This window comes from Eubalaena glacialis, chromosome 5 (assembly GCF_028564815.1).
Source record: "Eubalaena glacialis isolate mEubGla1 chromosome 5, mEubGla1.1.hap2.+ XY, whole genome shotgun sequence".
Taxonomy (NCBI): Eukaryota; Metazoa; Chordata; class Mammalia; order Artiodactyla; family Balaenidae; genus Eubalaena; species Eubalaena glacialis.
The window spans coordinates 71,168,710-71,191,796 of record NC_083720.1 but is presented as its reverse complement, the minus strand read 5'-3'; positions in this window follow the sequence as shown (position 1 = coordinate 71,191,796).

The following is a 23,087-nucleotide window of genomic DNA, read 5'->3' as shown; positions in this document are numbered from 1 at the left end:
TTTCCTTATGAAATATCTGGGGTTTTTTTCCTTCTTTTTCATTTATATCATATATGTTTCCTGATCATATATATTCCAAATCTTTCTAGTCTTCAGTAAATTATAATATCCTCAGAATTATATATAGTAAACAGTATTTCTTTTATTTTCTATCCATGATTTTATATGTCTTTACATTATGGTAATTATAAAAATATATCCAGTCTGATAAAAATATTTGCTTCAAATTATTATTAATTCTTACTATTTCTAAAAAATAGTTTTAACTTTAAGTTATCCTCATCATGATCTCTTTGCCATTCATATTTGTGAATGTTATTGATATCTATAAAAATTAATTCATATCAGGAGAAATACTTCACCCAACTATATTTTGTCTGAAAAAACCTATTTTGCTACATAATTTAGCTTTACTCTCAACTACAGGATATGAGAAAATAATCCTTTATTTTCCTTTATGATTAGTTTTTTTCTAACTCCCTGCCTGTCAGTGAAAATAACATTCAAAATAACATTCAAGGACAGAATTAAAAATAATGAAAATAATAGGTACTAAAAATCAACCAGGATAGAATCCACAAAGTTTAAAAGAAGAACAGACTAACACATTAAATGAAACTTCACCAAGTTTTATTTGAATTAGATTTAAAGTATCATAAATGCCATCAGGAGATGCCTAACAAATCCTTTAATAAGCATTTAACCTTCATGTGTAGGAGTTATAGTCATTAATTCCAAGGTTCTACAAGAGTAGAAAAATTACATTTTTATAATGTCAAGCACCGAGTTTACAGAATTTACATATTTACTTCATTTAAAAAATAACATATGGCATTCAATCTGATGTTATGACCTATATTTATGCATATTAGAAGATAAGTCACTTTAGCTATATTTATATTAGAAATGTTAGTGGAAAATCACATGGGCATCTGGCATTGAAGAGAGATGTGGTACAGGCTGTTCTGCCCTCCTAACAAACAATTTTTTGAAACAGAAACCAGATAGTTTTTACCTGCCATTATTTCAGTATATTCTTCCTGAAAAATCAACTTTTATAATTTCACCATTATCAGAAAAATTGAAACCGTGATATTTATTCTTTATACAAAGTTGACACAGAATATTGGTGCAGAACAGGAATAAAATGTATGCATTGTTTTTGAAGTGCAATTCTCAGAGGTTAATATAATTAATTCTATAATTATAATTATTCTATAATTATACTAATTATAATTAATATAATATAATATATTAACTAAAAGAAAAATCAAGTCATAGCTTGATGTACATTTTTTTTGTCTTTGTATCCAACTGAAAAAGATGGGTACAAAACTCCTAAATTTACTATGATTTGCTTTGTATCTTGTATGCTTTACCTTGATAGACCATATATTTTCCCAGTTTTTCCATTCGGGGTCAACATGGCTTAGGATGCAAGAAAACCAAAGAGTAGTTTCAAAATAGTCCATTTCTGAGTGTTTTAGCCAGAACTTTTCAGAATTCTGTCTGTGTTTAAGAGGCAGAAGTTATAGCACTGCACTCACATTTGAAAGCAAAGTGCCATACACTTTGTCATACCATTGTATGCCTTTCCATTCTTTTAAGAGTAACTCAATATTAATATTCTTCATTTCAATCCTTATTAAAATGTTACTAACCTCTGTGTGACAAATCTAGTAGAGAAAGCCTGCTTTGTTTTTTCATAAATACTTTACTCTTTTTTCTTTTTTTTTAGCCAACTGTTAATTAATTTAAAATCCATCCAGGTTTCAATACATTTCTTCTTGAAGGAAAAATGTAATTAGTTGAACTTGATATAGCTGTTTTTGGAAAATGGAATAATTTTAGTTTTTAGATATCACAGAATAAAATGTGTTTTCCCTTAGAGGACAAGAAAAGAGCTGTCAGTTTGGAGAACACATACTCTTGGAGAACACAGAGCTAGCTGTTAGAAACAGTTCTGTGTTAATGCTAATAGCAGGAAGTCTTCATCATGTTTTAGGAGGGCCTGCTAACTAATAGCACTTCATAATTAATATCCCAACATAACTGAAATGAATGAATTCCCAGTTAAAGAGAAGGGAGATAGATATAAAGTAGAAAAAATAAGGCTGAAGCAAAGACACTGGACAATGAGTGCAACAGTCAATTATTGTTTTTAAAAAACGGAAGAATTTTTTTTCTGAAAATCAATCTAAAGCATTACAGGTAGGGGGTCTCTATCTCTATCTGAACTGACCATTGTTCCCTGCTGTTTCTGTCAAGAAAAGAGACACTGTGATTTCCAGTGTAATTTCAAACCTTGTGTTATAAGGTTGGCAGTTTGCCCCTCCAGCAAGCCGGAAGATTTCACACATGATGGAAGGCAATTTTACCTATGTCATGGGGTGATGTTATAAGATGTGCTCTTCTCAAGGAAGGATAATACACAATCTTATCTTACAAAACATTGCAAGATGCTGATTGAATCCTAACTTCAAATCATTTTATTATGTCATATCTACCATGCTTAATAGACCACCCAGGAAAAGGGATGTATTAGGAAACGTGTCAGGAAATCTGTCAATCTTAACAAAATCACTGCTGTATAATTTTAAATAGTTGTCCACATACTGACTCTAAGGGTACATATTGTTTGATTATTTTAAAATTAATAGCAGAGAGAAGGTTAATAATTAGATTCAAAATTTATGAAAATGGGTGCCTTTAGTTGTAACACTAAAAACCAGGAGTCTAGCAATTAGGTAAGTCACCTATCATAAGACTGTCTCTAAAAATCTATTTTAAATATAAAAATAAGGATTAGCTGTGTCTACTTGTGAATTTCTTCAGACAACACTGACTGGCATGCTTTAGACATATTAAGTTTTAAAATATGAGATTATAGACAAGCTATTTTTAATAATTAAAATTTCTTACTCTGTACAGCCCTTTCCTCAAAGTATTTCTGAATCATTTGGATTTTAAGAAATTTATATTTGTTAGAATGCAGCAATGTACTGAAAATTTTCTTTTATTGTGCTAATGTAGAAAGGGTGCAAAACAGTACCTGCATTATGGGAAATAGATGTTTTTAAAAGAACTGGTTTTTCAACATATTTTCAGCATTCCTTCATTTAATTCACACAAGAACTTAATGAGTTATTAGTAACTTCATTTTACAGATGAGAACACAGCATCTCAGAAAGAATGCAGACTTTTTCATACTTAAAGAACGAGTAAATAGAACCTTAGCAAATACCCACAGACTCTGATACCAGTGATTTTCTAGGGAATCATTTCCCATCTAACCATACATAGTTACTCAAAATTTACTGCATATTTAAGAATAAAATGGGCTCTGGAATCTTTGTGAGACATTGTGTTAAGATTTAGATAAAGTTTGTTACTTCAAGTTTTCTAAGCATTTTTTCTATTCATGTGTATTAAGATTATCCCAAACATATTATACCATGTAGCCCTTTTGTGTCTCTCCTTGGAATATTTTGTCACTCTGATATTCAATAAAACGCAATCTAGAAAAAAGCTGAGCCTAGGCAATTCAGTGATTTATCTAAATTTTATTGCTTAATATGTGCCAAGTACTTTGCCAGGCACTAGCAAATCAGTTTCATAAGGCACAGTCCTGCAAAGAATTTACAGCCTAGAACTGAAGACTAAAAACTCTGCACTGTAATAAAGGTAGAAATAAATTCAGGGAATTGTGGTACCACAGAAGATTAGCACCTAACACAGCCTGGGTTCAGGAAGAAATTTATGCTAGAAGGTGATATTTAAGATAACCTTAAAGAATGATCAAAATGAGCCTTTTTATATACCACTTAATTGGCATAACTAATTTATGAATATTATTACTTGGATTTTGCATCGTATGTTAATGAATATTATACTGAGAAATGTCTGAATTTGAACTTGTGTTTCTGTTCTTTTATTTTGTATAAATTAAAGTGTGAATTTCATATAAATACACATACACACACACACACACACACACATACACACATATATTTTTTTTTTTTTTCAGAAGCAAATCATTTATTCCTCATGGTGACTTGGGCCAAAATTTTACATTCAGGTATGAAATACTCTTTATACTATCTTTAGTTAAACTACATTATGAATAAAATACAAAAAAAACCTTTACAAAATTCCTATTCATTGTATCATTTGTCATCTAGAAACCTAACAACAATAAAGCAGTTTAGGAATAATGTTACAAGCCAGAGACATAATGCATAACTTCTATTCATTTTCTTTAATTTATATTATAATTATAACTCCAGTTAAGATTAACATATGGTGGCTACAGTGGAGTGAATAGATTTATGTGTCTTACCTTCCCCAAAACAACTAAAATACTGGACAAAATTGCCAAGAACAGACATTTCAGAGCTCTGGAAATCAACTAGAGACAAACAACAAATTTAGAAGAATTTATTCATGAAAATCTCTCAAATTTCCAGGAAGAACAGTGGTGTTCTTGCCTTTGGCTGCTCTACAAGAAATTCTACAGAAATTGTCCAGGCTGAAATGAAAGACCCCAGTCAGAAATGTGAATCCACATGAAGAAAGTAACAGTACCCATAAAGGTAACTACATAGACAAATACAAAGAAAGTATAAATGTATGTTTGTTTATAATTAATTTCTTCTCCTCTTTGATTTCAAAGTCAACAGCATAATGCAATAATTTTTAAAATATATTGATGGGTTTATAATTTATAAAGATATAATTTACATGACAATGATAGCAAAAAGGAGGAGGGATAACAAAACTATGCTAGAGCACCTTTTTTTTATACTATCAAAATTAAGTTGCTCTCATCAAACTATACTGTTTTAAGTTAATATATTAATTCCCAGGGCAACCATTAAAAAAATAACAAAATAGCTAAACAACAAGGGAATTATAATGATACACTACAAAATATGTTTATCACACACCAAAAAAAAATGCTATAATGGAAAAAGACTGGTACAAAAGTACTTCCTGATTTCAAACTATACTATAAAGCTATAGCAATTAAAACTGTGTTTTGCTGGCTATTCATCAATGGAGCAGAACTGAAAGTCCAGTAATAAATTCTCATATTTATGGTCAATTGAGTTTTAACAAAGATTGTTAAGACAATTCAGTGTGGTAATAATATAGTATTTTGAACAAATGGTGCTGCAATAATGGGATAACTGATAACTGCAACAAAAAAAACACATACAAAATATTAATTTGGACCCCTTCCTCACACAATAAACACAAATTAACTCAAAATGGATCAGAGACATACATGTAAGAACTAAAACAATAGAACTATTAGAAGAAATCATAGGAGTAAATCTTTATGGCATTGAGTTAGGCAAAGCATTCCTAGATACAACACCAAAAGCACAAGCAACCAACAGAAATAGATAAATTAGACATCATTAACATTAAAAGTTTTCATGCTTCAAAGGACACTGTCAATAAAGTGAAAAACAACACACATAATAAGAGAAAACTTTTATAAATCATTTATCTGAAAAGCAATTGTATGCAGAAAATATAGAGAACTCTTTACAACTCTATAATAAAAAGACAACCCAATTAAAAATGGAAAAATGATTTGAAAGGATAGTTTCCCAAAAAAGAAGTGTCCAAAAATTACTTGTAAAAATGCTCAACATTATTAACTATCAGGGAAATGCAAATGAAAACCAAAATGAAACACCATTTTTACACACTCTAGAATTGCTAAAATCAAAAAGACAACAACAAGTGCTGGTGAAAATACAGATAATTTAGAAACTCCTAAATTGTTGGTGGGATTGTATAATGGTGCATCCACTCTGGGAAACAGTTTGGCAGTTCCAAGAATGTTAAACACTGAGTACCACATAACTCAGCAATTTCACTCCTAGGTATATAAGCAAGAGACATGAAGGCATATGTCCACATGAAAACTTAACATATTAATCTTCATGGCAGCATTTTTCATACTAGCCAAAGTTAGAAACACCCAAGATGCCCATCATCTGATGAACAAATAAACAAAATTTGATATACGATCGAATGTTATTCAGCAATAAAAATGAATAAATGTTATGATATGGATAACTCTTGGAAACATTTTGCTAAGTGGTAGAAGCCTATCACAGAGACATATGTTATATGATTCCATTTACACTTAAAGTTCAGAATAGGCACTCCATAGACACAGGAAGTAGATTAGTAGTTTCCTGGTGTGTCTGGGTGGAAAGGAAGAAAAGAGTGACTTCTAATGGGTACAGGGTTTTTTGGAGGGTGATAAAAACTTTCCAAAATTTGGTAGTGGTGATGGTTTCACAACTCTGTTAGCATATTAAAATATATTATAAGTATAAATTTTATTGTATGTGAATTATATCTCGATAAAGCTAATTTCAACCTTCCCCCAACACATACACGTACTGAGATACTGCAACATAACAACTAGAATGGCTATATTTAAAAACACTAGCAATAGTGGGTTTGGGAGTTTATATAAAAATTAGAATCCTTAACAACTATTGGTGGGAATGTTTTGGGTTGGCCAAAAAGTTTGTTTGGGTTTTTCCATAAGATGGTATGGAAAAACCTGAACGAAATTTTTAGCCAACCCACCCAATAAACGTTTTAGCCAATTTAAAAACTGTTTGGCAGTTCTTTAAAAGATAAGATGGCCGGTTCAAGATGGCAGAGTAGAAGGACGTGCTCTCACTCCCTCTTGCGAGAGCACCGACATCACAACTAACTGCTGAACAATCATCGAAAGAAGATACTGGAACTCACCAAAAAAGATACCCCACATCCAAAGACAAAGGAGAAGCCACAAAAAGATGGTAGGAGGGGCGCAATCACAATAAAATCAAGTGCCATAATGGTTGGGTGGGTGACTCACAAACTGTAGAACACTTATACCACAGAAGTCCACCCACTGGAGTGAGGGTTCTGAGCCCCACGTCAGGCTTCCCAACCTGGGGGTCCGGCAACAGAAGGAGGAATTCCTAGAGAATCAGACTATGAAGGCCAGCGGGATTTGATTGGACTTCAACAGGACTGGGGGAAACAGAGACTCCACTCTTGGAGGGCACACACAAGGTAGTGTGCACATCAGGACCCAAGGGAAGGAGTGGTGACCCCATAGGAGACTGAAACAGACCCACCTGCTGGTGTTGGAGGGTCTCCTGCAGAGGCGGGGTGTGGCTGTGGCTCACCGTGAGGACAAGGACACTGGCAGCAGAGCTTCTGGGAAGTATTCCTTGGCATGAGCCCCCCCACAGAGTCTGCCATTAGCCCCACCAAAGAGACGGGTAGCCTCCAGTGTTGGGTCGCCTCAGGGCAAAAAACCAACAGGGAGGGAACTCAGCCCCACCCATCAGCAGACAAGCAGATTAAAGTTGTACTGAGCTCTGCCCACCAGAGTAACAGCCAGCTCTACCCACCACCAGTCCCTCCCATCAGGAAACTTGCACAAGCCTCTTAGATAGCCTCATCCACCAGAAGGCAGACAGCAGAAGCAAGAAGAACTACAATCCTGCAGCCTGTGGAACAAAAACCACATTCACAGAAAGATAGACAAGATGAACAGGCAGAGGGCTATGTACCAGATGAAGGAAAAAGATAAAACCCCAGAAAAACAACTAAATGAAGTGGAGATAGGCACCCTTCCAAAAAAAGAATTCAGAATAATGATAGTGAAGATGATCCAGGACCTCAGAAAAAGAATGGAGGCAAAGATCAAGAAGATGCAAGAAACAAAGACCTAGAAGAATTAAAGAACAAACACCTAGAAGAATTAAAGAAAAATCAAACAGAGATGAACAATACAATAACTGAAATGAAAAAATACACTAGAAGGAATCAAAAGCAGAATAACTGAGGCAGAAGAACGGATAAGTGACCTGGAAGACAGAATGGTGGAATTCACTGCCGTGGAACAGAATAAAGAAAAATGAATGAAAAGAAATGAAGACAGGCTAAGAGATGTATGGGACAACATTAAACGCAGCAACATTTGCATTACAGGAGTCCCAGAAGGAGAAGAGAGAGAGAAAGGACCCGAGAAAATATTTGAAGAGATTATAGTTGAAAACTTCCCTAACATGGGAAAGGAAATAGCCACCCAAGCCCAGGAAGCACAGAGACTCCCATGCAGGATAAACCCAAGGAGAAACACGACAAGACACATAGTTATCAAATTGACAAAAATTAAAGACAAAGAAAAATTATTGAAAGCAACAAGGGAAAAACGACAAATAATATACAAGGGAACTCACATAAGGTTAACAGCTGATTTTTCAACAGAAACTCTACAAGCTAGAAGGGACTGGCATGACATATTTAAAGTGATGAAAGGGAAGAACCTAAAACCAAGATTACTCTACATGGCAAGGATCTCATCCAGATTCAACGGAGAAATCAAAAGCTTTACAGACAAGCAAAAGCTAAGAGAATTCAGCACCACCAAACCAGCTCTACAACAAATGCTAAGGGAACTTCTCTAAGTGGGAAACATAAGAGAAGAAAAGGACCTACAAAAACAAACCCATTACAATTAGGAAAATGGTAATAAGAACATACATATTGATAATTACCTTAAACATGAATGGATTAAATGCTCCAACCAAAAGACACAGGCTTGCTGAATGGATACAAAAACACGACCCATATATATGCTGTCTACAAGAGACCCACTTCAGACCTAGGGACACATACAGACTGAAAGTGAGGGGATGGAAAAAGATCTTCCATGCAAATGGAAATCAAAAGAAAGCTGGAGTAGGAATACTCATATGAGATAAAATAGACTTTAAAATAAAGAATGTTACAAGAGACAAGGAAGGACACTACATAATGATCAAGGGACCAATCCAAGAAGAAGATATAACAATTATAAATATATATGCACCCAACATAGGAGCACCTCAATACATAAGGCAACAGCTAAGAGCTATAAAAGAGAAAATCAACAGTAACACAATAATAGTGGGGGACTTTAACACCTCACTTACACCAATGGGCAGATCATCCAAAGAGAAAATTAATAAGGAAACACAAGCTTTAAATGAAAAAATAGACCAGATAGATTTAATTGATATTTATAGGACATTCCATCCAAAAACAGCAGATTACACGTTCTTCTCAAGTGCGCACGGAACATTCTCCAGGATGGATCACATTCGGGACACAAATCAAGCCTCAGTAATTTAAGAAAATTGAAGTCATATCAAGCATCTATTCTGACCACAACGCTATGAGATTAGAAATCAATTACAGGGAAATAAACGTAAAAAACACAAACACATGGAGGCTAAACAATACATTATTAAATAACCAAGATACCACTGAAGAAATCAAAGAGGAATTCAAAAAATACCTAGAGACAAATGACCATGAAAACACGACGATCAAAACCTATGGGATGCAGCAAAAGCAGTTCTAAGAGGGAAGTTTATAGCTATACAAGCCTACCTCAAGAAACAAAACTCTCAAATAAACAATCTAACCTTACACCTAAAGGAACTAGAGAAAGAAGAACAAACAAAACCCAAAGATACCAGAAGGAAAGAAATCATGAAGATCAGAGCAGAAATAAATGAAGTAGAAACAAAGAAAACAATAGCAAAGATCAATAAAACTAAAAGCTGGTTCTTTGAGAAGATAAACAAAATTGATAAACCATTAGCCAGACTCATCAAGAAAAATTGGGAGAGGACTCAAATCACTAAAATTAGAAATGAAAAAGGAGAAGTTACAGCAGACACCGCAGAAATACAAAGCATCCTAAGAGACTACGACAAGCAACTCTGTGCCAATAAAATGGAAAACCTGGAAGAAATGGACAAATTCTTAGAAAAGTATAGCCTTCCAAGACTGAACCAGGAAGAAATAGAACATATGAGCAGACCAATCACAAGTAATGAAATTGAAACTGTGATTAAAAATCTTCCAACAAACAAAAGTCCAGGACCAGATGGCTTCACAGGTGAATTCTATCAAACATTTAGAGAAGACCTAACACCCATCCTTCTCAAACTCTTCCAAAAAACTGCAGAGGAAGGAACACTCCCAACTCATTCTAAAAGGCCACCATCACCCTGATACCAAAACCAGACAAAGATGTCACTAAGAAAGAAAACTACAGGCCAATAACACTGAAGAACATAGATGCAAAATCCTCAATAGTAGCAAACAGAATCCAAGAACACATTAAAAGGATCACACAACATGATCAAGTGGTATTTATCCCAGGGATGCAAGGATTCTTCAATATACGTAAATCAATCAATGTGATAAACCATATTAACAAACTGAAGAATAAAAACCATATGATCATCTCAATAGATGCAGAAAAAGCTTTTGACAAAATTCAACACCCATTTATGCTAAAACTCTCCAGAAAGTGGGCATAGAGGGAACCTACCCCAACATAATAAAGGCCATATAGGACAAACGCAAAGCAAACATCATTCTCAATGGTGAAAAACTGAAAGTATTTCCTCTAAGATCAGGAAGAAGACAAAGATGTCCACTCTCACCACTATTATTCAACATAGTTTTGGAAGTCCTCGCCACGGCAATCAGAGAAGAAAAAGAAATAAAAGGAATACAAATTGGAAAAGAAGAAGTAAAACTGTCACTGTTTGCAAATGACATGATCCTATACATAGAGAATCTTAAAGATGCCACCAGAAAACTACTAGAGCTAATCAATGAATCTGGTAAAGGTGCAGGATACAAAATTAATGCACAGAAATCTTTTGCATTCCTATACACTAATGATGAAATATCTGAAAAAGAAATTAAGGAAACATTCCCGTTTACCACTGTCACAAAAAGAATAAAATACCTAGGAATAAACCTACCTAGGGAGACAAAAGACCTGTATGCAGAAAACTATAAGACACGGATGAAAGAAATTAAAGATGATATAAACAGATGGAGAGATATACCATGTTCTTGGATTGGAAGAATCAATATTGTGAAAATGACCATACTACCCAAAGCAATCTACAGATTCAATGCAATCCCTATCAAATTACCAATGGCATTTTTTACAGAACTAGAACAAAAAATCTTAAAATTTGTATGGAGACACAAAAGACCCCGAATAGCCAAAGCAATCTTGAGAAAGAAAAATGGAGCTGGAGGAATCAGACTCCCTGACTTCAGACTATACTACAAAGCTACAGTTATCAAGACAGTATGGTACTGGCACAAAAACAGAAATATAGATAAATGGAACAGGATAGAAAGCCCAGAGATAAACCCACACACCTATGGTCAACTAATCTATGAGAAAGGAGGCAAGGATATACAATGGAGAAAAGACAATCTCTTCAATTAAGTGGTGCTGGGAAAACTGGACAGCTACATGTAAAAGAATGAAATTAGAACACTCCCTAACACCATACACAAAAATAAACTCAAAAAGGTTTAGAGACCTAAATGTAAGACTGGGCACTATAAAACTCTTAGAGGAAAACATAGGAAGAACACTCTTTGACATAAATCACAGCAAATCTTTTTTGATCCACCTCCTAGAGTAATGGAAATAAAAACAAAAATAAACAAATGTTACCTAATGAAACTTAAAAGCTTTTGCACAGCAAAGGAAACCATAAACAAGACCAAAAGACAACCCTCAGAATGGGAGAAAATATTTGCAAATGAAGCAACTGACAAAGGATTAATCTCCAAAATATATAAGCAGCTCATGCAGCTCAATATTAAAAAAACAAACAACCCAGTCAAAAAATGGACAGAGGACCTAAATAGACATTTCTCCAAAGAAGACATACAGATGGCCAAGAAGCACATGAAAAGCTGCTCAACATCACTAAGTATTAGAGAAATGCAAATCAAAACTACAATGAGGTATCACCTCACACCAGTTAGAATGGGCATCAGAAAATCTACAAACAAGAAATGCTGGAGAGGGTGTGGAGAAAAGGGAACCCTCTTGCACTGTTGGTGGGAATGTAAATTGACACAGCCACTATGGAGAACAGTGTGGAGGTTCCTTAAAAAACTAGAAATAGAATTACCATATGACCCAGCAATCCCACTACTGGGCATATACCCAGAGAAAACCATAATTCAAAAAGACACATGCACCCCAATGTTCACTGCAGCACTATTTGCAATAGGCAGGTCATGGAAGCAACCTAAATGCCCATTGACAGATGAATGGACAAAGAATATGTGGTACATATATACAATGGAATATTACTCAGCCATAAAAAGGAACGAAATTGGATCATTTGTTGAGACGTGGATGGATCTAGAGACTGTCATACAGAGTGAAGTAAGTCAGAAAGAGAAAAACAAATATCGTATATTAACGCATGTATGTGGAACCTAGAAAAATGGTACAGATGAACCGGGTTGCAGGGCAGAAATTGAGAGACAGATGTAGAGAACAAACATATGGACACCAAGGGTGGGGGGAAGTGGCGGGTGGTGGTGGTGGTGGTGGTGTTGTGATGAATTGGGAGATTGGGACTGAAATGTACACACTGATGTGTATAACATTGATGACTAATAAGGACCTGCTGTATAAAATATAAATAAAATAAAATTCAAAAAAAGAAAAAAGAAAAAAAATAGATTATATGGAAACTCACTATATGAGTCTGCAATTCCACTCCTAGATTTCTATCCAGCAATGAATATATGTGTACTGTCCACACGAAGCCTGAACATGTGAATGTTCATAGCAGGATAACTCAGAATAGCAAAAAATCAGAAAATAATTCAAGTGGCTATCAACTGTGAATGGATAAATAAAATGTTACATGTCTATTCAAAGGCATATGATTTAGCAAAAAAGGAACAAACTATAGATATGTGGTCTAACATGGATAAATCTCAAAAACCTTATGCTGAATGAAAGAAACCGACACAAAAGACATTACATTTACATGGAATTTCCTAGACAGGCAAACCTATAGAGACAGAGGAGATCAGTAGTTGCCTGGAGCTACGGATGGGAGTGGAGACTGACTGAAAATAGACACAAAGGAACATTTCAAGGTGATGGAAATGTTCTAAAACTAGATGATGTTCTGGTTACACAGCTTTATAAATTTACTAATGATATTGAATTTTATGCTTATTGTATATAAATTATACTTCAAGAAAGCTTTAAAAAGAGCAAATTGTTCATATCATTTTTATCTCTAAAAATTCAGGCAACTAGTACACATTATCTTCCAATCTCGTAATTTCTTTGCCTATTTCATAAATTGCTGCTTCTAGCTCCATGTCACGTACACAGAGAAGGCTCCTGATGAATGAGATCCTCATTATAACCTATGGAACAATTAAAAATCACAAAGTATAGCCTCTATTTTGCATAGAATCATAATTAAGAATCTGATTTCCTATAACAGTGTAAAAAAGGGTTAACTGGTGCTTTTGTATGGTATACTACTCAAGATTATTTTTCATATGATAAATGCTATTCCTTGTAATGTGAATTATTCTAAGCCTTATGAAACAGCCCTGAGTTTGTAAAATTATACTCAAGTTGAGGATGGAAAAAGTTTGTCACGTGAATCTCATTATTCATGTGATCTTCAAAGATTGTTGAAGTCAGTGGGGGAAAACATTCCTCTGTTTCAACATTTTCATGGAGCAGAAGGAAATAGATCAATCCTGGTCTGTTTTTCAAGGGTGTTCCCTACTCTCTCCCTTGAAAGGAGGAGAGACTAACTAAGCAGAATTTTGGTGAGAGCCTAACACCTATTAGGACTTGTTTTCCTTGCTTAGCATCATTGCAACGACATAGTTAACCCAGTTAACTCAACACTCATTTGAATCTGCTGCCAAAAAGAAATCATCATCTTATTTCCCTATTTTTGAAACCACACTACTCAATCCCAGTGTTTAAGTTGAATTTGGGCGGGTGTAGGAAGCTTTGTCATGTTATCTGTGTCAGTTATCAATTTATTGCCTCTCAGCTCAAAATACACACACATACATTATACATGCATGCATGTATGTATGTATAAGATATGTGTGCCTATGTATATAATATGTAATATATATTATTTATATGTGTGTGTGTATATACATATACATATATATATATATATATGTATATATATATGCTTTCCCATCATGTAGAGTTCCTTTTAACCATCTCTCCTTTATAATGAGCACAATATATATCAAGTTTTCTCAATAGAGGGCACTAGAGGGACATTGCAAAAGAAATACCTCACCTTAGGTTTCCAGTTGTTGCTTATTAAGTCAGTGGTGTGGGGGGTGAAGACATCAGGTGGAGTTCTGCCCAAGCCTGTGGCCAGTGAGCATGCTCACTTAGTGACATTGCAGCCCAATGTGTCTAGTGATTACCTTCATGTGGTCCTTTTGACACAGAAATCAGTGTCCCAAAGACCTTCTACCCACACTGGCACTCTTGATTCCTTCTGCATGTCCCTGAACTGCTTGCCTGCAGTCCAGAGGGTTCCCTCCAAACCACTACCCCTTCTTGCTAACTGCACAATTAGTTATTGATGAACAGTACCCCTCCTGCTCTTTGGAGGGTTGCTTACTTCTTGCCCAGTGACTTCAGGCTAGTTCTGGCCTAGACAAATCAGTGAATATTTCTGATTCCCAGTAGGTGGAACTACACTTTCTCTAATAAAATCAGGATCCCAGCCTTCAGGAGTAGGGAGGTTCTCTTTTAAATTTCTCCTTTTTCTCTCCCTCAGCTGTAAGGTAACAAATAGAGTTTCCTTATATCAAGTGTTCCCTGTTTTACTCACTGTGTGGTTTCTGTCTTGATTCAACACAGACACAGCTGGGTTTAACATAGCTTAATTAGTATAGCTGGATGTATAATGGTATTTTTTTCTTTTCTCCTCTTTTTTTTTGCTGCTGAAATTGGCACCATTTATTACTTTTCTAATGTTAAAATATGAGAATATTAAAATTATTGCTTAAATAAAAGTGGGAATAAACTTTGTAAGGATGTAGAAGAAAATAATGAGTGGTTACCTGATTGTGGTATGGATTGTTCAGGGGTGGAGAGACACTTTCCACTGTATACCTTTTTTTGCAGTAAAATGTACATAATTTTTTCTATGTTAACCATTTTTAGGTATACAATTCTACAGCATTAAGTACATTTACAATGTTGTGTAACCAACACTATTTGTTTTCAGAATTTTTTCATCATCCCAGAAAGAAATTCTATATCCACTAAGCAATAACTCACGATTTACTCACACCTCTAGCCTCTGGTAGCCTCTCTTCTATTTTCTATCTCTATGAATTTGCCTATTCTAATAGACACCCAATGTAAGTAGAATCATATTTGTTCTTTTGTGTCTGGCTTATTTCACTTTGCATATTTTCAGGGTTCATCCATGTTATAACATGTACCAGAACTTCATTCCTTTATATGGCTGAAATTTATCCCACTGTATAAATATACCACTTTTTTTCAATCTATCATGTATTGTTGGACATTTGGGTTGTTTCCACCTTTTGGTTATTTTGAAAAATGCCGTTATGAACATTGGTGTACTAGTAGCTGTTTGAGTCCTTGTTTTTAATTATTTGGGGTATATAATTAACTAGGAAGGGGATTGTTGCATAATGTAAATCTATGTTTAGGTTTCTGAGAAATGGCCAAACTGTTTCCACAGAGGCTGCACCACTTTCATCAGCAATGCATGAGGGTTCCTTTCCTCTGCATCCACAACGCTTGTTATTTTCCAGACCAACCAAAATGTATAATCCCAAATTCTTGGAGGATAAGGTCCTTAATGTCCACCCTGGTACTGGCCACCTGCTCCAGGAATGTGGGCTCCTATTGGCACAGCAGGCTGAGGAGTGGGTTATGGTAGCTGCTGGTTCATGCACACCACTCTCTTACCAAAGAACAGCAGTCTCTCCCTTCATAACGCACTACCCTGATTGTTACAACTGTCCAGCCAGGTTCCATGGTTCCAAAGTAGTTGATTCCAATTGATCTTTCCAGATAAATGGTTGCTTCAGTGAGAGGACAAACCATTAGAGCTTTCTACTGTGTCATTTTCTGTGGTATCATTTGGCACCTTTTCAAAATGCTCTCAATTGATTAGAATCTGGAATGAAGGGCTTTTGAGCAGGTAGTCCTTAACTTCCAAAATATGAACCATTACCTGAGATATCTTCAGGACCATTACCCAAGATATCTTCAGGATCTCTAGCATCTTAGAGACAAAATACCAATCAGGAAGCCCAAGGCTTTGAATAAGGCAATGGTGATAGATCTATCATGTACCAGCTATGTGGCTTTGTGTCCCATATTGGCAGTATAAACATTAAGAGCAACATCGGCTGGTGTCCTCTGGAATATGGCTGCAGAGTTTGCTTGGTTAGAAAAGGGATATCTCTTGAGTGTCAAGATAAGCTAATATATTACTTCAAATGAATGAGTAGGAGTATGGTGAAGTGAAGGAAATGTTCTCTCATGATCCTTTAGCAGGTGAGCAATTCACTTTTTCCAGGGATTTTCAAATCCCATATGGAAAGTCACTGTGACTCTATGAGTATTAGCTGATGCTTACAGTGAGTGATTTGGGGATTACTGGGCATTTTCTTAGAAGTAAAATAAATTTGGTGTTTTTTTCTCCTTAAAATTAATCTCATTCAGGACTAAAGCCTGGTATTTGAACCATGAAATCAGATGAAGTCAATGTGGTTAAGAATCTTAGTGTTGGATGTACACAATGCAATGCTAGGGAGTGCTCTTTATGTCATGGTGATTGTGACAATCTTGGATATTTATTGTATAATTTTTTTCAGCAGATAGCTACAAAGTATTTTGAGGAATAATTAATTTCTCTTAATTTGTATGAGATAAGGAAGATGCTACCCAGTGGAAATCTTTTTAAGAATATTTTTTCTTGAATTCAAAATGGGAAAAAAAGTGAGAAAGGGAAATTGAGCCTAATGACTGTATTAGTCATTGACAGGCTATGTCTGAGCACCTGTTCCAAACTGTGTTTCTTTTCCCTGTCAGCAACTGCATCTAAGACTAAGGATGGAGCAGTGGTAGTAAAACTTGCCTTGAGTCGACAGACTTATAAGACATATTTCCCAGTGTCTCTGGGGTTTTCAGTCATAGGGTGTGAAAATTTTTATCAATGAATACATAGAGACAGTGGGAGAAGAAACTGTCTGTAAAAGATATATACCATTTCATGAGTTAAAGAAGTAAATCTCTAGAGTTTTATTAGAAATGCAAAGGCACAGAAGGTTATTGAAAATATATGTCTGTCACAGACATAGAGAACAGACTTGTGGTTGCCAAAGAGGAGGGTGGAGGTGGGGAGGGATGGAGTGGGAATTTGAGGTTAGCAGATGCGAACTATTATATATAGGATGGATAAACAGCAAGGTCCTACTGTGTAGCCCAGGTAACTACATTCAATATTCTACAATAAACCACAATGGAAAAGAATATGAAAAAGAATGTAGATAACTGAATCACTTTGCTGTACAGCAGAAATTAACACACTGTAAATCAACCATATTTCAAAAAAAGAAAGTATAGAGTCTGAATGTGTTTCTAAGAATCAAATTTGTTTTAAGATTAAAGGGTGAATATTTTTAAAGAAAAATATTTTTTGAACTCAAAAAGGGAACAACAGTGAAAAGTTGAAATGGAATTAAGCAAACAAGCTAATTATGTTGGCAGAAGAAAAAAAAATCCTTAGAGGAATGGTAAAAATCTCAAAGACCAGCTTAGACAAATGTGAAAGGGAAAAGAAAATATTCTTTACTGCACTTGTTGATGGGTCCAGTGAAGTTTTTTTGGTTCTGAAGCTATATAGCCATTTGACTCTAGGGTAAAGGAGGGAACAAGAGAAGGCCAGGTGAGAGATCATTTAATGTTGGAGGTAATTCACAGGAGTGGGCTGAAGGTGCAACTGCTTCTATAATACATACATACATGCATATGTACATAAGCAAACAAATAAATAAATGTCTTCTGAATAAGATGATATCATTGGACCCGAGCAGATAAAGAAATTGAAAAAAAATTATAAACATTGATTTTTTTTGAACTTCAATTTTCAAGGAGGAGAGGAGATATTTTATACTTTATTTCTATAAGTTTAATGATGGGGAAATTCACAGTCCTCAAGTTTGAGAATCATTTTATTACTTGTGTCATATTATTTAGGATATTATGCTATTATTTGAGTTATATAATCAACACAAGTGAGTTACTGAATAACATGGCTTCTTTTAAGTGAGATGAGAAACAAAATGCATGGTAAAATTGTGGTATATGATTCACTTCAGCTTTCTGGAGACAAGAGTTGAATAGTCCTACAGGGGTTCTGAAAGATAAATAAGAAGTTGTGGTAGATACAGGGAGAGGAGTCCCAGAGTTGGGCCATGACTTTTGGTAAGTAGTTATTTATTTCCCGCAAGTGGGCACAGGTCCAGGTTGACCTTAGGTTTGGTTATTAACCCCAGTGTTCCGAAAATATGATGGGGAGTGTTCAGAGGGAATTCTCATTCACCTTACCGTTCATTTCCTTAGCAGGCATTCATTTCCTTGTCTACTGCTCTGGAGGGAGTTCTGAATTAAATAGTATTTGATTAAAAATGTCTATTTCTCCTCAAACATATAAAGTGAGGCATAACCCACATAAGTATGTGATATCAGTGCAAGTCTGTATTCATTGAGCCATGCACCTGGTTATTGCACTGAAATTGGGCAATGGTAGTCTAATTCTGATTATTTCTTTTTTTCTTAGACACATTCCCAAAGCACAGTGTTTATCCCCTCTAATTTTATTTGTTTTTGGGGTAAGATCTCCTAATAAAGCCCTTTCCCTTCACTGTGAAGAAGGATAACCATTCGCAAAATGTTTTGGCTATAACTAGGTAAGTTCAAATAAAGGCAAAAGATAGATGCTTACTTGCATTTTCCAAGCTAAAATTACCAATAACACACACTCATACACACACACACACACACACACACACACACACTTTATCTCAGTCCATTAGTGAATTCTCATTAGGTCAGATGAGAGGAAAAGTGAATTTTTGGCACCATCAATCCATCAGAAGCTGGGTACATTTTTTTAAAAAATGTATTAAAATGTACTCACCTAAATCTTACACAATTCATATGAAATTATTAAAATAAAAATGAAATTAACTAAGGTATAATAAGTTTTTTGCCATATATATTTTCTCTAGAGAATTAAAATCCCATTTTTGTAACATATGTTGTAAGGAAATATGTGCAATAATATTTTTATAATGAGAATGTGTAATGCATCAGACTTAAAGATTAACAAAGACACAGTCAGAAACTCCATACAAATTTGTCGACTCCACTTTGCCACATTTTCCCATAAAATTAGAATGCTTTTCTAAACAAACTCTGTATTTACCTTGCTTCTCCACTAATGGATGATTATCACCTACGGGTTTCCAGTGGGCTATAATTTGAGCACACAAGTATCTCCCCTAAACTTGAACAATTTTAAAAACTACTTGTCAAAATAAGGCAAACTTATTTTAGAACAAAATATATTTCTATAGTCATGGAAGACTTATCAGTATGTGTGTCATTTTAAACTACAAGGGGAAAAAATATCTCCAAACTAGGGAATGGTTTATGTAAAAATTTTAGTAGCACAAAGCTATGCTTTATTTCCTATTATTGCTACTGTGATTCTATAATCATTTTCACTAATTTCCAAAGATTATAAATAATTTAAAAATTACACAAGCTATCCATGTTTGTAATCTGATAATCAAAAAATAAAAATAAAAAAACACAAACCATTCTCATTCTTACCACCTAGACCTATTACTATTATAGTTAAATGTTAAATTGAGATGGGTTTTTTAGGAGAGCCTTGAGATCTAGGTAAGCCAGCCTTTGACCCATTGATGTCTGTGAATATGTCTGAAGTGTTGTTATAATTCACATGGTCACCTTTGCCTCTGGGTCCTGTTTCCAAATACCATATAGTGTATTTATTCTGAAATTTAATTTCTGTTCTGCAATCCATCAACCCAGATTTGAAAGTCAGGCCTTTCCATACAAAAAGTCATTCACTAAAAAATTTTGAATTCAGTAGACTCTCTCAAAGAATTTATGCATGTTGCGGACAGAGGACTTGTAGAATATGTAGCTAAAGTCATTTTATATCTTAGCAATGCAAATTGATTTAATTTCAATACTATGCACTTGTTTTTATTAAAGTTCTTTGGGAGATAAAGAACAGTGTCGGACATGTAATAAAAACTATTTATGTGTTTTAATTTTTATTTTGGTCATGTCACACCTGTGGTTCTCTCACTTGCCCCTCCCCAGGTGACCGCCTCTCCCATAGTCTGACTGTCCCAGGCCCATAAGTTCCCAAACAGTCGTCTGACTTTATACACTTCCTCTCCTATCCAATGTAGAGTTTACATTGTGAAGAGGTTGGCTCTTTTATCCTCTTTGCTAATTCCAGATCCTTTAGGTTTCTCTCTTCTGCCAGTGTTAGTTTCATCTAGACATCCTTCTCAATGTTCCTGACTAACACAAATTTCTGTATCAGCTATTAAATTAAAACTTTTTACACTCATTATTGGTGTATATGTAAAAAACAGTATCTTACTGTATCTTCTTATCTGTAATCTAGTAATGTTTTTTAATTTAGCCATATATTTGAACCTTTTTCCACAACCATATAGCTATAGAAGCATAAAAGCATACATCTCACAAGAAGTAAAGACAATAATGAATGTGAGGTTTTCTTAAGATCAAGAGAGTTTTAACTTTGACATTACTGAGAGTTTTATAAAAATAAGACATTCATCCAGTTGTGTGCTTAATATTGATATCTACCTATACCTAAAATGTATACAATTATTCTAAGATGTATTTACTATCATTAAACAGCATGTGAAAACTGTTCTCAGGCCACCCCATCTAAAACTGGTCTTTAGTATTGGCTTTGACTTTCACAGGATTGTATGCAGACCAGTTTCTTTCATTCTTTCTCTCTTTATACACAAATAAGTGTGCTTCTAGGAAAATGATACATCCTTCATAATTCTTTCATATTCAGTGGTATCCATTAATTATAATTGAGTTATTTGCATAAATGATGTTTAAGTAAATAAAAACATTACCTGACTCTGAATATTTGAAACAGTAAATTTTAGTTCAAATTGATATTTTTTGGCAAAAAGACAAGATGAAAATACCTACTGGAAACAGAATGGCTGAGGTAAACAGAGCAGGTTGACTGTGTCCAATTGGTATCTGGAAATGTATTTTTTAACAAACTGCAATGTCTGACATAAGCTCATTTAGTACTTTAAAGTCTATGAATGGAAAGATGTTTTATAAACACTGGTAATAGGATTTATCAGGCAGGATAGGTTAGATTATGCTGCAATAACAAAACAATCCTCGCAACTCTGTGGTTCAATAAAACAAAGATTTAATTCTCATTCATATCAAATGTCTATCATAGATCAGTTTTGCTTTTGTGATTTTCATCTTTACTCTAGGACTGAAGGTGATGACAAGTCACTATCTGGAAGATGCTCATGACCTTGGTAGAGGGAAAAGAGAGTTCTGGAGGGTCTTGCAAAAGCAATTACATAAACTGGACCAAATGTGATATGTAACACTTCTGCTTTCACTCATTGACCAGAAATAATCACAGGGGCTCATTCTACCACAAGGGGGCAAGAAAGCTCAATTCAGTCTAGTGTCTCCAAGGAGAAATAACCAGAATTAATTGACTGGCAAGTAGATAATTCATTAACGTTAAATTTAACCTGTAACCAGAGGTATGCTGAAATTTGCTCATAGCAGTTTGGAAGAGTTGGTTTTGCGAATCTCTTCCCAACCCCTTATTTAGTGATATATCTTTGGAAGCTTGGATGTTTATACCATGAATATTGGCAAACACTACAAATTAGGGCTTTTTCCTCCCCCGAGAGCCAATTGTTAAACATTTATAGCACACCAGTGAGTGTAACTTTATGAAGACAAACAAAATATGCTAAAAAGTAAGACTAGCAAAAAGAGAGCAATTATTTCATGCTCATACCTTGACAGTTTCAAAGATATCTGTACCGTGTTCTCTACATTTGTAGAAGGTGCTTATGGATAAGAAAATAATTTAATTGGAAAATGCATTAGTTCTGCCTAAGTTCTTTTCTGAGCTAAGATCCTTAGATAAGCAGATGTCCCTGATTTTCTCCTTAGTTAATAACAGCCAGTTTCAGCTTCCTTACAAACAAAAATAACATATTGAGACCTTGATGAAACTGAACATTTTAAACTCCATGATATTGTAGACTAGATCTATATATGCTAGCAAAAGACTTAGAGTGCTGGAGAGAACTTATTTTCAGAGCTGAGCTAATATTATCTGTAGCATCTTACAAATTTCATTACAACATGTTAAGTCACAGCAAGAGAAATTCATTATTAAATTTCTTTAAATTTTAACTATATATATTCAACTACTTCCAAGTTATTTTCCCTAGAAATTTGCTTCTGTAAGTTAAAGCAAATAAATATATATTTCCAAAATTGTTTATAATGTCTTGGTTCTTACAAAATTAGATGCTTATTAATTAAATACCCTCTGGTCAAAGAAAAATTGAACCAGACAAGTTAAACAGGCAAGGAAGACTGAATTCGAGACTATCATAATAGGAAAGAGAGATTGAACTCTATCCCACAGAAACAAAAGGCTCATGGGCTTTTAAGTGCTTGCCTGAGTTAGTGGAAAAGTACTAGAGGATGCTGGGTTGAGGGAGGGAGATTGGTCAATGTGATTAGGCCATCTATACCTGCCAACTGGCACTTAGTTTTGTTCCTACTCTCCTTCAGAGACAGAAAGAGAGGGGCACTATCTTCCTTGATGATTATATTGGAAAAGATAATCCAGGTCCTTCAGAAAGATATTCCTGGGTTATAAAACTGGCAAGAGATTGAGAGAACATTTACAACTCAAAAAGGCAGACAAAGAATTTGTACTTAAAGGTTTTCTAAAGTAAGTGCTCTAAGAAAAGGAGGACAGGCTTCTTCCTGTTTAGTCAAG